The sequence below is a fragment of the Schistocerca cancellata genome, chromosome 9 (assembly GCF_023864275.1).
Source record: "Schistocerca cancellata isolate TAMUIC-IGC-003103 chromosome 9, iqSchCanc2.1, whole genome shotgun sequence".
Lineage (NCBI taxonomy): Eukaryota > Metazoa > Arthropoda > Insecta > Orthoptera > Acrididae > Schistocerca > Schistocerca cancellata.
Window position 1 is genome coordinate 119,097,461 of NC_064634.1, and position 15,895 is coordinate 119,113,355.

Sequence of the window (15,895 nt, forward strand, 5' to 3'; positions counted from 1 at the left end):
CAGAAGCTCTCCTGTGAAACTTGCAGAACTAGCACTCCTGGAAGAAAGGATATTGCGGAGACATGACTTAGCCACAGCCTGGGGGTTGTTCCTAGAATGAAATTTTCACTCTACAGCGGAGTGTGCGCTGATATGAAACTTCCTGGCAGATCAAAACTGTGTGGTAGAGCACTTTCGCGCGAAAGGCAAATGTCCCGAGTTCGAGTCTCGGTCCGGTGGATCTTGTGTGATTCTACATTGTAAATCAATGGGTATCCGCGCAAGTTGGCACTCTCTAGAGACTTAACAGAAAATGTGATAGGGTATATTTCGGAGAGAATTCAAAAGTAGCTGATAAGGAATTACATTGCCACTGAATACAAGAAAACAAATCTACAGCGCTGCAGTGATACACAAACTAACAGCAACACGATTTAGATTCACGACAAACATAAGAAACATCCTTTTCTCATCTCTTGGTATCTGAATAAGTAGAAACTATTTTACAATTCAGTAGAGCGTAATATCTTACAGCACGACGAAGCGAGAAAATAATACAGACTGCTGTAATCAGCTTTCATTCAATTAACTGTTCACAACCTATGAGCTCCTATTTTACTACATATAAGGATACAACCCAATTCATACGAGTGGAGCGATTACGATCTTGCCGTCCTAATCTAACATTGCCACAACAACTAAGCCTCACCACAGCCATTGGACTGAAATTTTCTCATCTTATTCTTTATTCATTGTATGATACGCACAATAGCATGGACCATCAGCAGACAGAATCAGTCTTCTGTCCACGCCCATCTCCACCAAATAGTTCGAATGTAAACCGCACCAGAACATGAACTAGAGTGGACTGAAAAGGTGGATTCCCTTTCAGACTAGCAAAACCATATGGACTCCAATTAGGCTGTTTTGAAAATCAGGCTGTGCAAACACAATTCGTTTATTTTCGTATTTACCCAATTATATTTCGTCAACTATGTGTTAGATTCTGAGGGTCAAATTTTACACTCCTGGAAATTGAAATAAGAACACCGTGAATTCATTGTCCCAGGAAGGGGAAACTTTATTGACACATTCCTGGGGTCAGATACATCACATGATCACACTGACAGAACTACAGGCACATAGACACAGGCAACAGAGCATGCACAATGTCGGCACTAGTGCAGTGTATATCCACCTTTCGCAGCAATGAAGGCTGCTATTCTCCCATGGAGACGATCGTAGAGATGCTGGATGTAGTCCTGTGGAACGGCTTGCCATGCCATTTCCACCTGGCGCCTCAGTTGGACCAGCGTTCGTGCTGGACGTGCAGACCGCGTGAGACGACGCTTCATCCAGTCCCAAACATGCTCAATGGGGGACAGATTGGGATATCTTGCTGGCCAGGGTAGTTGACTTACACCTTCTAGAGCACGTTGGGTGGCACGGGATACATGCGGACGTGCATTGTCCTGTTGGAACAGCAAGTTCCCTTGCCGGTCTAGGAATGGTAGAACGATGGGTTCGATGACAGTTTGGATGTACCGTGCACTATTCAGTGTCCCCTCGACGATCACCAGTGGTGTACGGCCAGTGTAGGAGATCGCTCCCCACACCATGATGCCGGGTGTTGGCCCTGTGTGCCTCGGTCGTATGCAGTCCTGATTGTGGCGCTCACCTGCACGGCGCCAAACACGCATACGACCATCATTGGCACCAAGGCAGAAGCGACTCTCATCGCTGAAGACGACACGTCTCCATTCGTCCCTCCATTCACGCCTGTCGCGACACCACTGGAGGCGGGCTGCACGATGTTGGGGCGTGAGCGGAAGACGGCCTAACGGTGTGCGGGACCGTAGCCCAGCTTCATGGAGACGGTTGCGAATGGTCCTCGCCGATACCCCAGGAGCAACAGTGTCTCTAATTTGCTGGGAAGTGGCGGTACGGTCCCCTACGGCACTGCGTAGGATACTACGGTCTTGGCGTGCATCCGTGCGTCGCTGCGGTCCGGTCCCAGGTCGACGGGCACGTGCACCTTCCGCCGACCACTGGCGACAACATCGATGTACTGTGGAGACCTCACGCCCCACGTGTTGAGCAATTCGGCGGTACGTCCACCCGGCCTCCCGCATGCCCACTATACGCCCTCGCTCAAAGTCCGTCAACTGCACATACGGTTCACGTCCACGCTGCCGCGGCATGCTACCAGTGTTAAAGACTGCGATGGAGCTCCGTATGCCACGGCAAACTGGCTGACACTGACGGCGGCGGTGCACAAATGCTGCGCAGCTAGCGCCATTCGACGGCCAACACCGCGGTTCCTGGTGTGTCCGCTGTGCCGTGCGTGTGATCATTGCTTGTACAGCCCTCTCGCAGTGTCCGGAGCAAGTATGGTGGGTCTGACACACCGGTGTCAATGTGTTCTTTTTTCCATTTCCAGGAGTGTATTTCTAGAAAGTTCAATATGAAATTTACAATAATTTAACTGTTGTAGGCCTAAGAATTTCAATATGTGCAATAAGTTTTGTTTTGTTTAGACGCTCACCTTAAAATTACATCGCTAAATGAACAGCATTATTATACACGGGTTTTTGTGCTCTTTTTCATCGTTTTTTGACAGCATGTTATCTGCAAACTAGCCATGAAGAAAATTAATGCGTATTTATCAAGAACTGTTTCGTGTGCAGACGTTATGTGTTCGTTGCAGTACTTAAATTTTTCATCCTGTTGCGTGTCAGGTTGGTGTCTCGATCAGCGGCTATTCAGTGCACTGTCTCAGCACAGTTTTTCACACAATTTTAGTTCACTAGTTCACTTCCCATGCAGTTACACAAAATGTGATGAAATGCGATCTGAGCAGAAACTTCTAACTCCATTCTCAGTGAGAGATGTTACGTTATTGCCGCTGCTCACTTGTTCATCGTTGGTCTTGTGTTTTTTGTGGTGCTAATTTCAATGTTTCTTCAGAAATGGTGTGGTGTGACTGCTGGCAGATGGCTGAATGTATGCAATATGTGTGCGTATGTGTGTGTGTGTGTGTGTGTGTGTGTGTGTGTGTGTGTGGAATAAGAGACAGAGAGAGAGGAGAGAGAGAGGGAGAGAAAGAGAGAAAGGGGGCTGGAAAGAGGGGTCGGGAGTGAACCGAGAAAACAGAAGTTTTCTTCAGGCTGTTTGAGTGTTATGTTTTATGTTGGGAGGTGCCTTTTTGTAGTTCATTGAGTGATCCAGTGTTTTGTTGCACAGTCTTGTATTTTCATTCAGGACCCTCTTTCCTTATATTATGGCTTTTTGTATGCGGTTGCTCTCCTCTATTGTGCGTTTTTGATAGAGGCTGTTGCTTTCTCTGAGGATCTTAAGATCAGTCTCCATTTTATTTGGATGGTGGTTTTCTTGTATTAGGTGATCTGCAAAGGTGGAGTGTGTATATCACTTTTTAGGGCTCTGAGGTGTTCAGAGTAGGTCGTTTTGAAATTTGTGCATGTTTGGCCTATGTAGACAGACTGGCATGAACTACAGGTTAACTGATGTATTCCAGCTTTGGAGAATTTGTCTGCTGTGGTTTTCTTAGTGCTTAGATTTTCTGTACTGTGTTATTTGTGTAGAATGACATTTGCAGCCCTTGTTTCCTCAGTGTGTTTCAGATCCTACTATCGATTTAGCGATGCAATTTTTAAGTGAGCGTCTAAACAAAACAAAGCAAATTGCACGTATTATAATTCTTAGGCCTACAGCAGTTAAATTATTATAAATTTTATATTGTACTTTACGGAAATAAAATTTGACCCACAGACGGCGACACATAGCTATCGAAACATGTCTGGGTAAATACGAAAATAAACTAATTGTGTTTGCATAATGCTGATTTTCAGAAAAAATCCAATTTAAAATCGCAAACACCGATGAAATTCAAGGAAAGCTACAAACCTCTGTAAAATTAATATGGACTCCAACCCACGAAAGAATCTCATTGGTCGAAAGCAAACTGACTTGCCAAAGACGTTAATTTAGATCAGTCATCAAGCAGAGAGGTTGTTACAGTGCTTTTATCTATTAATCGAAACTGGTTAAAACAGCTTCGGGTACAGTATGGCATACATCATTAGCATAACGAGAAGAAATGAAAACGCCGAGTGAACAGCACCTTTCAGACTACTGTCCGTGCTGCGGTCAGCGTATGGTGTGACTTCAGTATGGAGACAGATGTTCTCCAGACAGCGTTATTTTGACTTTTCAAAATCTGAGGCGGTACCAGGCTCCGAGCTGCTACACTAATGTCTTCACAGGCGTAAGTGTAACCTTGTATAAAAGCAAACGAAACGCAGGCAGTTGTTTGTTTGGCATATTTATTACTTTTTGTAGCACCAACGAACATGGCGTTAGGTATAGTACACACAGAAACAGCGTTGGCGTGCAAAACTTGATGAAGGAATTAATTTCCGTATGATGTGCCATGTCAAAGAAACGTAGTTCGATGAAACTTGGAACATACATAGAAAGAGTTGCTACAGTACGTGTCTAGTATAGAACGTATCTGGAAGAAATACGCAATAAGGCGGACAAATGGTTCAAATGGCTCTAAGCACTACGGCACTTAACATCTGAGGTCATCAGTTCCCTAGACTTACAACTACTTACGCCTAACTAACCTAAGGACATCACACACATCCATGCTCGAGGCAGGATTCGAACCAGCGACTGTAGCAGCAGCGCGGTTCTGGACTGAAGCGCCTAGAATCGCTCGTCCACAGCAGCCGGCTACGGTGAACAGAAACGACACTTTTATTCAAAGAAAATAATTATACTGAAGTCACCGTGGTTTATAATGGTCCCCTGGACATTACAGAAGGCGGGACGAGGCACTGTACAGGGTGTGCCGTCACCATGGGCACCAGTGCATGCTTTGCAGGTTTGTGAGAAATTCTTGTGGTTGGGCATTCCATTCCTGTACCAGCGCGGATGATAACTGACAGGTGGTCGTTGGGGGATGTGGACGTGCTGCAGTGCGCATCCCCAACACATCCCACACGTGCTCCATGGAATTTAAGTAGAGCGGAACGGGCAGGTAGGTCCACCAGGTGAATATTCTCTTATTTCAAGAGCTGCACTATTCGATGCAGCAGCACACTGTCGTATATAACAATGAATCAGCGGCGAAGACGTCTCAGAACAGACGCACAGGGGGAGGAGTACAGTCTGATATCGTTTACCGGCGAGTGTTCCGTGTTCTAAGCTAGCCTACGCACCACTTCGTCTGCTCACGCCGTTACGCCTGGACTATGGAAAGATTATGTTCGACAATGTTCCGATGTGCGTTTCGTGTTCCCACCTACTGTGATATGAGAGATTCGTAGTGCATTCAGGAAATCTATGAACATGATCGTTTTGCTGGTCCACGATTTACGGTGTGTGGAGGCAATATGTTGCTAGAGCACACTCATCTACAAATCTTTGAGTATGTGTCTTTCACCGGTCAACTTTGTTCTATCTCTGTACTCCTTTCCCATGTGAGTGTTTTCAGGGGTTTAGTCAGACCTTGCTTAATTTTTACGGATGACAAAGCGTGACTGCATGGAACAGCGCGGATTGAGGAGCCCTTCGAACGCAGCAAAAAGACTGGCTCGCTCCTGCCCCTGAATTGAATCCCACCTATCACGTGTGGGATGTCTTGCCGAGACGTATTACCACACATCCACATGCACCAACGGCCATCCAGCAGTTTCCAAGCGCTTACCAGTCATGACGACAGCATGCTAGCACGTTACACAGTGTGCATTACCGTCCGTTATGATCATACAGCATATCTGTCTGTGGATGGTTTTTAGGCGGTTTTCCATATGCCTCGGCGAATGCGGGCATGTTCCCCTTATTTCGCTTCAGGTACACAATGTAGACGATTGCTGCGCAAACAAGTTCTCCACGTACGCATACAACACCATTTCTCTACCATGCAAACATAGGGGCTACACTTGTTCTGTGTGAGACGATCCCTGGGCTGGGGGGGGGGGGGGGTCCACCGGGGGCAGAACCACACAATAACCCTGAAAGAGTGGTTCGGTGTCGGGCCGCCAAGGGGTGAAGTGGACTGCCGTAGTCGTCGTGCGGTTGTGGACCAATGCAGCTGCGGCGGGGACGGAGCCCCTCCGTCGTTTCTAGGCCCCCGGTCAACACAACACAATAAAACCTGAATCTTATCACGTCTGCGAAGATCCTTAAGTGAAAACTCAAAAACAGACGAAACTGGTAGTCTCTTTCACATTTTTTAACAAATACCGATCTCATTGACGTAACAGATTCCCAATCCTCGTTGTACTTTACAAGGTCAACTAAGGTTTTAGCACTTATGATCGTATATGTCTCTCACGCATAGAGAACCCCAATGTCTCTTCGACCTGTTTTCAACCACACATCGCTATCGACGTTCTCTCAACCAAATAAAGACGGGAACGTGTAGAACGACAGTACAAGCAGTCCGGCGGTCAACTTCAATGGGAGGGCATAATTGTCCAGCAGAAACACTCGTCCACATTAAACCTTCTCAAATATCATTTAATAGTGTATTTTCAGTGAAACGTTAAGATCGTAGCGCCATATGGTGATGTTCGACAATGAGCGAAGTACTCGAAATACCCATCTCGAAATATAAATATCTTTATATCCCTCATGACAGGATAATTTGACACATTAATGTTTCACTGATTTTACAGCTGTCGATGCACTGAAATCGTATTTTAAACATCAAATCCATATGTCACCTTACGACAGGACACAGTCGTTTTCTTTGCACATGTCGGAACACTGACCACATAAATTTACACCTCAACATATACCTTAGAAGCCTGCTGATCACAGTGATTATACCACACATCCCATACAAAGTAAATACTTCGCCGATAACAGACTGCTGGCAAAATTTGTGATGGATGGACATGTTCATTTGTTTTTCTTTCGAGTGGTACTAGGAAGTGAGACGTAATCGCCTTATAAGTGACCAGCTTTTAAAAACACGATCGCAACGACTATGTTACTGTCACCCTGCACAAAAAGCGGTGTGGCCGAGCGGTTAAAGGCGCAACAATCTGGAACCGCACGACCGCTACGGTCGCAGGTTCGAATCCTGCCTCGGGCATGGATGTGTGTGATGTCCTTAGGTTAGTTAGGTTTAAGTAGTTCTAAGTTCTAGGGGACTTATAACCACAGCAGTTGAGTCCCATAGTGCTCAGAGCCATTTGAACCAAAAAGCGGTCTTATTTCTACAGGCAAAAACAAATATCACTAATGATATCCATTTTCAAAAGTATTCAATCTTTATAAATCGAGATACGGTATTGTTTCCGAATGAAGTGGTAAATTAAACATATAACAGACATTGAATATAAACGCCAGTCTCTGGTGTTTGAATTAATGTATCATAAGCGTAGTTACATATCGCCAGCCATGTAAGATAGTAATAAAACTACCTTTCTCACCGAATTTGGGAAGTGGTTAGGCTAAGGATCGTGGTATCAAGCCGATATTTTCAACTCCCTCATACAGCCACTAGATATTTTTCATGCTAACTAACCGTGTTTGTAACACATACTATCACGCTGCCACATCAGAGATTCTGCAATATACCCACTGTGTTATGGGCGAGAGAGGATGATGACGGGTCATTGAGAATTATCACATACAATAGACGCTGCTATGTGATGAATCACTTTAAAAAATTTAACACTAGATTGAGGTCATAAGAAATGTGCAAAATCGTATGACTAAAACACTGGCTTTTTGCATCTATTGTGTTGAACTTTCTGGTAGGTATGTTGTCTGCTATTTGGAATCAAGTCTCTCCATTCAGACACACATACTTGCGTTGGATCCTATGGAGATGTCTTTTAATGATTACAGCCACTAGCGAATCATATTTGTGGCACACTCATCTCCCAAAACGAGTCATCGTTTTCGAACATATCTGCTAAGGACCCCACATAGCAAAAATCCAATGTGGTTTTAGACAGTCCCTATGCATTTTGTAATAGTTCCTCAGTATCTGCCCCACCCTACCTCTATGTCTATGTGATATTCCCAATCTAACCAATCTAAGTTAGAACTAAGCAGAAGTCGGAGAATGCTATAACTATCACCTTCTATAACCAGTGAAGAAATGTGGTGAGATGAGTTAATGCAACAGGACCCTGTTTACACCATTTGGTGGAAACGCGAACACGTTCTCATAGTTCCACCAACCATGTACAATGTGCCAGGCCAGTGGCAAAAGAAGCTTTCTCCTACATCATGAAGTTTTAAAAAAGACAGTACGAGCAGCTACGGGAACTGGAAGACGGACAAGGATTTTGCTACTGCATTGTGGTGCGTCTCCAAACTACATACAGGTGCTGCTGTCTGAAGGGTTATCTGCATCCTTCAGAGTGTATTCATGTCTGTCACCTAATCATTCTCTTTATCATCGTTATTTTGTACCATCCAACAGAGAAAAACTATGCACTATAAAAAATCCTACTAACTTCATAGAATAGAGAACTCAATAAGATTTTACTGCATCTCTCCCTGCCAATATATTGGGGACAAATACTGTCTGCATGTTTGCATTGACCATATATGGTTATTGCATTTAATTTACATGTATTGGTCCACTGGTGCAGATGGCCAGTGTTCGAAGTTGCTTGCACAGAAAAGTGTAAGGTTTCCTCACCTGCACTGAAGAAGAACTATAATCCCCAAACTATTTGCCATAAAAGGGGGTCCCTATGTTTTTAGTTGATACATTGTTTTTTGTAACAGATCCAAGCAGTGTACAACTACACCTTTGTAAATTTCCATAGATTTTGTTTTTCCACCAAGAATTCTAGGTCTTTGTTAGGTACTAAACTGACATTAACTCATTATTTTATTTCAGTCATACTGTGTGTTGTGGGAGCAGCAGCATAATTTACACCATGCAATGTCTAGTCTCTTGTGTGAGCCAATGGATCGAAATGTGTTAATTTCAGTTTAACATCTGACACAGACCTAGAGCTTATGGCGGAAAAACAAAATATATGGCAGTATACAAAGTTGTAGTCATACACTACTCTTATATGTTACAGCAGAAAAAACGTTGTATCAAACAATAACACAGGGCCTTTCGCTTGCAACTGGTAGTTTGTGGAATATGGCACTCCTTCAGCACAGGCGATGAAACTTTACTCTGGTCTCTGAAAGTGACTTCGATCACTGGCCATCTGCTCCAGTGGACCAATACATGTGTGTTTAATGGAATCATCACAAATGGCCAATGTCAACTTGTAGACAGTATATGATTCCCAGTATATTGGAAGAGAGAGATGCAGTAAAACCTTATCAAGTTCTCTGTGGGATGATGTTAGTGGATTTTTTCACAATTCGTTGAATGTCACAAAATAATAAAGACAGAGAGAATATTTAGCTGACAGACATGAATGCAAGCTGAGGGACTCAGATCTCCTTCAGAATGCAGTACGTGTATGTAGTTTGGAGAAGCACCGCAATGCAGTAGCGAAATCCTCGTCTTTCTTCCTGTTCTTGTAACTTTTAGCCAACCTTGTGATGCAGGAGATAGCATCGTTTGCGACTAACTTTATACATTGTACATTTCTGGTGGAGCTACAACAACATGTTCCCATTTCTACAGAGTGACGAAAACACGGAGGACCTGTTGCATTAACTCAGCCCACTGTGTTTCTTCACATCTTACAGAAGGGGATACATATAGTACTGTCCGACTTCCGCTTAGTTCTGACTTAAACTGGGGCGATCACATGAACAAAGCTGTAGGGAGGGCCGCGCAGAAACTGACGAACACTTACAAGATGCAAAGGTACTGTCAGAAACCTTATTGGAGTTTGCTTATCCTTAGCAGATAGATTCGAAAAAGTTGTCTCATTTCTGGATATGAGAGTGCCACGAATATGATTCAATGGTGGCTGTAATCATTAAAAGACATCTACAAAGGCTGCAAGCAAGTGTATGTGTTTGAATGGAGAGACTTGATTCCAAATCGTAGACAACATATCTACCAGAAAGATCTGGAAAGCCGGTGTATTGGTCATAGGATTTTGTACATTTCTTAGAATCTTAATCTAGTGCTGTAATTTTTTAAAGTGTTTCGTCACATATCACACTGTCTACTGCACATGATCATTCTCAATGAACCATTATCATCCTCCCTGACCTATAACCCAGTGGATATATCACAGCACCTCATGAGAATCATCTATCCATGGTATGTGTAAGTTGCAAACATCAGTTTAGCATCTTATTCCTTAGCCGAATCACTTTATAAATTCAGTGAGAAGGTAAATTTTATCGGGAGCTTATACAGCTGGCGACGTGCACCTGCGCTTTCGATCTTTTAATATAAATCCCAGCAATCACTATCTAATTCAATGTCGTGGTGTATGTGTGGAAGACCACTTCATTTGGAAGCAGTACCATACCTCGATTTTTAAAGCATGTATGGTTTTTAACATAGATATCTTTATCAATACTTGTGTGCGCCTGTAACAACAAGACTACTTTTTATGCAGGGTGACAGTAACATAGTCGTTGTGATAGTGTTTTTAATAGTTGGTCCTTTATAAGACAATTACGTCTCTCTTCCTAGGACACACTGGTATCACACTCAAGAAAAACAAATGAACATGTCCATCCATCGAGAATTTTAGCTCCATATTACTTGGTGTCACCAGCATTCCGGCGTGGGCGAAGTATTATACTTTCTATATGTCTGATAGATTGGCTGTGGTAAGGAAGCTTATAAAGTATGTATTGGTGCGTAAAGTTACTGTGGTCAGTGCTCCGACATGTGCAAAGAAAATGACTATGTCTTGTCATAAGGGGAGGTATGGATCTGACGTTTAGATTTGCAATTTCATCACAATGAAAGCTATAAAATTAGTTAAAGATTTAATGTGGAAAATTATTTCCATTCTAAGGATGATATAGAGATTCATTTTTTCAGAGCCACAGCTGTCAGAAGCGAGTGTTTCCAATACTTCGCTTACTGTCAAATGTCGCCATATTAGCACTATAATCGTAATATTTAATTGTAATTACACTTTTAAATGTGTGGCTAGTTTTCTAGGAGTATTATGCCTATGTGCTGGGTGCATGATGGAGGCAGCTTGTGGCTGCACTGATTTAACGTTTCTGGCTTAAGGTATAAACCATCACTGAACTACCCAAGCTGGACAGGCTGGGCTAACCTAGCCATGTCGCCCCCCAGTTGGGTGAACAGTGAACTAATACTCAGTATGTGTTGGGCAGACTTCGTGATTTGCATATGTTATGAGTATTCTCTGTGGAAATTTGAGAAGATTCAATATGAACAAGTGTTTGTGCTGGCCAATTTTCCCCTCCCATTCAGTTTGATTGGTTGACTGCTTGTGCTGCCAATCTACACATTTCAAGCATTTATCTGGTTGAGCATACATTTATTGCGATGTGTATTGTGTATACCTAGAGGCATTTGCTGATTCTCTAGACTGCGGAACACATACAACTATAAGTTGACTTTTTAAAGTACGAGGATGATTGGGAATCTGTTAAGTCACTGACATAGCCGTCTGCTAAAAAGACGAGTAGAACAACTAGTTTCTTCTATTTTCGAGTTTTCCCATAAAGATCATCACAGACGAGATAAGTTTCTAGTTATTCAGTGATTTGCAGCACGTACCATGTAATGATCTTACAAAAGTTTCAGGATTCAAGAGATACAACTTCCACTATTTATCTTCAAAATTACATTTCGCAAGCGATCAGTAGCATACCGCTGTGCGCCTGATATTGAGAACTATCATGTAAATGGTATGATATTCTGGCAAACCGTGTGAAAATAAATTCAAGAATCTGAAAGTGATCGCAACTCATTGCAGGAACCACACCATCAAGAAGGCCCGATCGGAAACAGTACCATCAGCGGACACCTCTGTGCTGGTGGAATCAGCCCAGCCTTTGCACACCTATTCGGAGCATGGCAGCTGTCCGCAGACCAAACACTCTGATCGCGGATCGGGCCAGCATGTGTTGGGGGCAGCTGAGACTTGACCGTTGGCCATGGTGGGTGATCGACCAACGTTGTGGGATATATGTTGTGCTGCTACTATATTGGTGCATGTAGCTTTGTTTTTCTGGGATCCATCTGTCTTCATGGTATATGTATGAGTGTCTAGTGGTCGATAGCTACATGTGGGATGCTAAAGTGATGATTTTTTGTGGTACAGGATATAAATTATGTTTAGTACATCGATGTGGTATGGTAGTACAATTGTTTGCGGTGATACAGCGTGGCTAGAGATCGGTTTCAGGCGGAAAAATTCAAGCTTTCCTCGGACAGTAGCAGAGCGGTGTAACAGAGGAAGGGTCGTTGGCGGCAGTTTCGGTATTTCACCATCTGTAGACCACTTTTGCACGGTTTAAGTGTCAGTGGGGTAACGCTGCTGTGTGTTTTTCGATCTACAGAAAATAGTTTGCCGCTGGAATTCTAGTAAATTGTCCATCTGCAGAAAGAGACGGACAGTCCTACCACACCAGCAGCACAAATTATGTGTGTAAATTCAATCAGAATGTTCCATTCGCAGGAAGTTCCATGACATCAGAGAGCCACAAGACATCGTTTGTGCGGGGTATAGGAGCCTCTACAGACTGGTTCAAACAAGACAGGGACAGGATATCTATGGAAAGTTCCATGATGTCTGAGAGTCAAGTCAGAGCAGATCTGCTTTCTCTAGTTCCGAAATGTGGAATGCTGTCCTCCACCAGCCAATGGGGCTTTGCAGTATCCCCAAATCGGCAGTTGTTTGACATCGAAAATTCACCGACAATTCCAGCCATTTTTCTTGGCTGTAGGACAGTACTTCGAATTCTGTTTGTGTGTGTGTGTGTGTCTGCGATTTTCTTTTTCACGAACTTTTGTGGGATTTGAAGTACATTATGATCATTTAGATATATAATTGTTCTGATTTTCCCGTCTGTGCCTGGACACTAATGTGTTTCGAAAAGTGAGGAACCTAAAAATTAAGAGCTTTAACATCCCTGACTTCTGCGACAAATATAAACGTAGTTTACTCAGCATTTCAGAAAAGTGATGAACACCACAGCAGCTGCAGGACTCAGAAATTGATCTCTCTCTGGCAGTGCCTTCAAACAAACAGCTAAAACTTGAAAAGTGGTCAGCGTCCTGTTTAGATGTAGATAGTTATTTAGTTCGACTTCCAAGTATAGTCCTTTTGGTGTCTTAATTTTTATACTGCAGCTGATACCGGTTTCGGGATCTCTTTCCCCCAAAAGCGCGTGAAATGTCTCAGGGAGGAAGGCTGTATGGAGACTGGAGGGTTTCAGAAGTGTGGCACAATCTTTTAGAGTCTGTGTTAAAGTGTGGCAGTATATATCGCAAAACCGAAGCAAACTACTGTCCAGCGATCTTTTTGAAAGTGTGTTTAGAGACCTAGTTACTTGGATCTAATAGCTCCTCAAGTAGCTCATGCTCAAGTAGAAGGGAAGGATATGGTATTTCACCAAAAAAGTGCGCAAAGTGTCTCATGGAAGGAGGATGACAGTTTTCACAAGAGTGCCACGACATTTTTAGATTCAGTGTTCAAGCGTAGCGATATTCTGGGAGTAAACCATGTAATTACATTAAAAAACTGTTTAAATATTCTTGGATCATCTGCAAAGCACTTACTCTCTCTCTTTGTTCAGGGGAACGTTAAGTTACTATGACCTCTTCATGATATGTATGTGACAATATTCCGCACATTGCTTAAACACCAAATTTAATAACTTCTCAAACTGTTCATGTTCAATGACAAGGGATATTCTCATGCCACAAAAAATAAAAGTGCACCAGGGATGAGGAGGAAGGCTGTGGGTATTTCCAACATGACGGGATGTGCTTAGCATGGCCATCCTGCGGTTGCCGATGACCAGTGGCTCAGGGGGGTGTGAATTGACACGGCGTAGGGTGCGAGCACTTCTAATCTTCTCAGATATGTTTAGTGCGAACTGTGACAGTGCAACTACTTGTTTCCTTTCGCTATCAGAATAAAAAACACTACCACAATTGTTTAACACTGTCTAAATTAACACGGGGGTCAATTACGAGGTGTATTGTGATTACAGAAATAAGTCATTCATTCATTTCATGTGGTCTTCAGTCCTGAGATTGGTTTGATGTAGCTCTCCATGCTACTCTAGCCTGTGCAAGCTTCTTCATCTCCCAGTACCTACTGCAACCTACATCCTTCTGAATCTGCTTAGTGTATTCATTCCTTGGTGTCCCTGTACGATTTGTATGTGTTCTTAAACAAATTGTTTAAACATTGCCTTATGGAGGCTTTGCTAGCCTACCATCGTGAGGGCCTCCCAGTCCAGCAGCTTGACACAGACTGAGCGAATTTCCCGCCATTCTTCCCCAGGCCGCCATCTTGGACTATATCATGGAAGGGGTGGGAGATGGGATGGGGAGGGCCAACAACGCCCTCTACGCCACCTGGTGGTGATGTTGTGAACTAGGTCAGTTAGCCTGCAGACGTCAAGGCGAGCACACTGGATGGAGCTACTGTCTAGTACTCAATCAACAATTCAAATTGCTTAAATAAACAATATACTGCACTGTGTAAGAATAAAGACTGATGTCCATCCTATCCAGAAGTCCAGTAGATTCTGAGTCCTGGTCAATGTAGGGTTTGGTAAGCACTAGACAATCCATGGAAACTCTTGCTGTGTGCGGTCGGGGATTATCTTGCTGAAATATAAGCCCAGGATGGCTGTTGGTCAACGGGATGTATGGCAGAGGAAAATCAAGTTGGTATCCCGCTGCTGTTTTGGACCTTGGGACTTATCCAGGCATATCTTCGCTGGTCATTGGGGCTCATTGTAAACTGGGGCTCATCACTGAAGACAGTTCACCTCCAGTGAATGAAATTTCTAACCAAAGATGTGTCTGGGACACCCCGAACAACAATGGAGTACTAACCCGACTGTAACCTGCCACAGAACCCGACAACCTTGATTGATGACCTGGGATGCTATTTCTTTGCTTGGCAGGACGCCTTTGTTTGTCATCCGCGGAACTCTTACTGCACAAAGATATTCTATGCCACATTTTGTTGCCCTTCATTGCAAGCCATCCTCGGATTACATTTCCAGAAGATAAATCGCGCCTGAAGAGGCTGACAGTTTCTGCTGCGTGTTAAAAAATAAAAAAAAATTAAAAATGTTCAAATGTGTGTAAAATCTTATGGGACTTAACTGCTAAGGTCATCAGTCCCTAAGCTTTCACACTACTTAACCTAAATTATCCTAAGGACAAACACAGACACCCATGTCCGAGGGAGGACTCGAACCTCCGCCGGGACCAGCCGCACAGTCCATGACTGCAGCGCCCATGACCGGTCGGCTAACCCCGCGCGGCTCTGCTGCGTGTCTTCATGATTCGTGAGTCCTACCTTGGCCAGCATGGTCTCCAGATCTCTCCACGGTTGAGAACGATTGTAGCATCATGGGCACGGCTTTCAATCAGCTCGATATTATGACAATCTGAGGCGCCAATTGTACAGACTTTCGCACGATATCCGTCAGGAAGACAACTCTGTTCATCAGTGCCAAGTCGAATAACGGCTTGCACAAGGTCCACAGGTAGACCAACGCGTTATTGACTTGCTGAAATTGAGAGGCTCTTGAATAAATCATCGAGTTTTCTGAAATTGTAATCATTTGTTTGTCCGTACTTGTAGATCACATCTAACCACTTCCATTCCATTTGGATAAATCCTTCATAATGCGTACTTTCACTTCTACTTTCTTTCTTAGATTGTGGTTATGATCATAGAAATCAAGCAACTTGGAAAGCGAAACAGAATGCCTCCAGCACTGCGTGTGCGCGCTTATTTACAGCAGT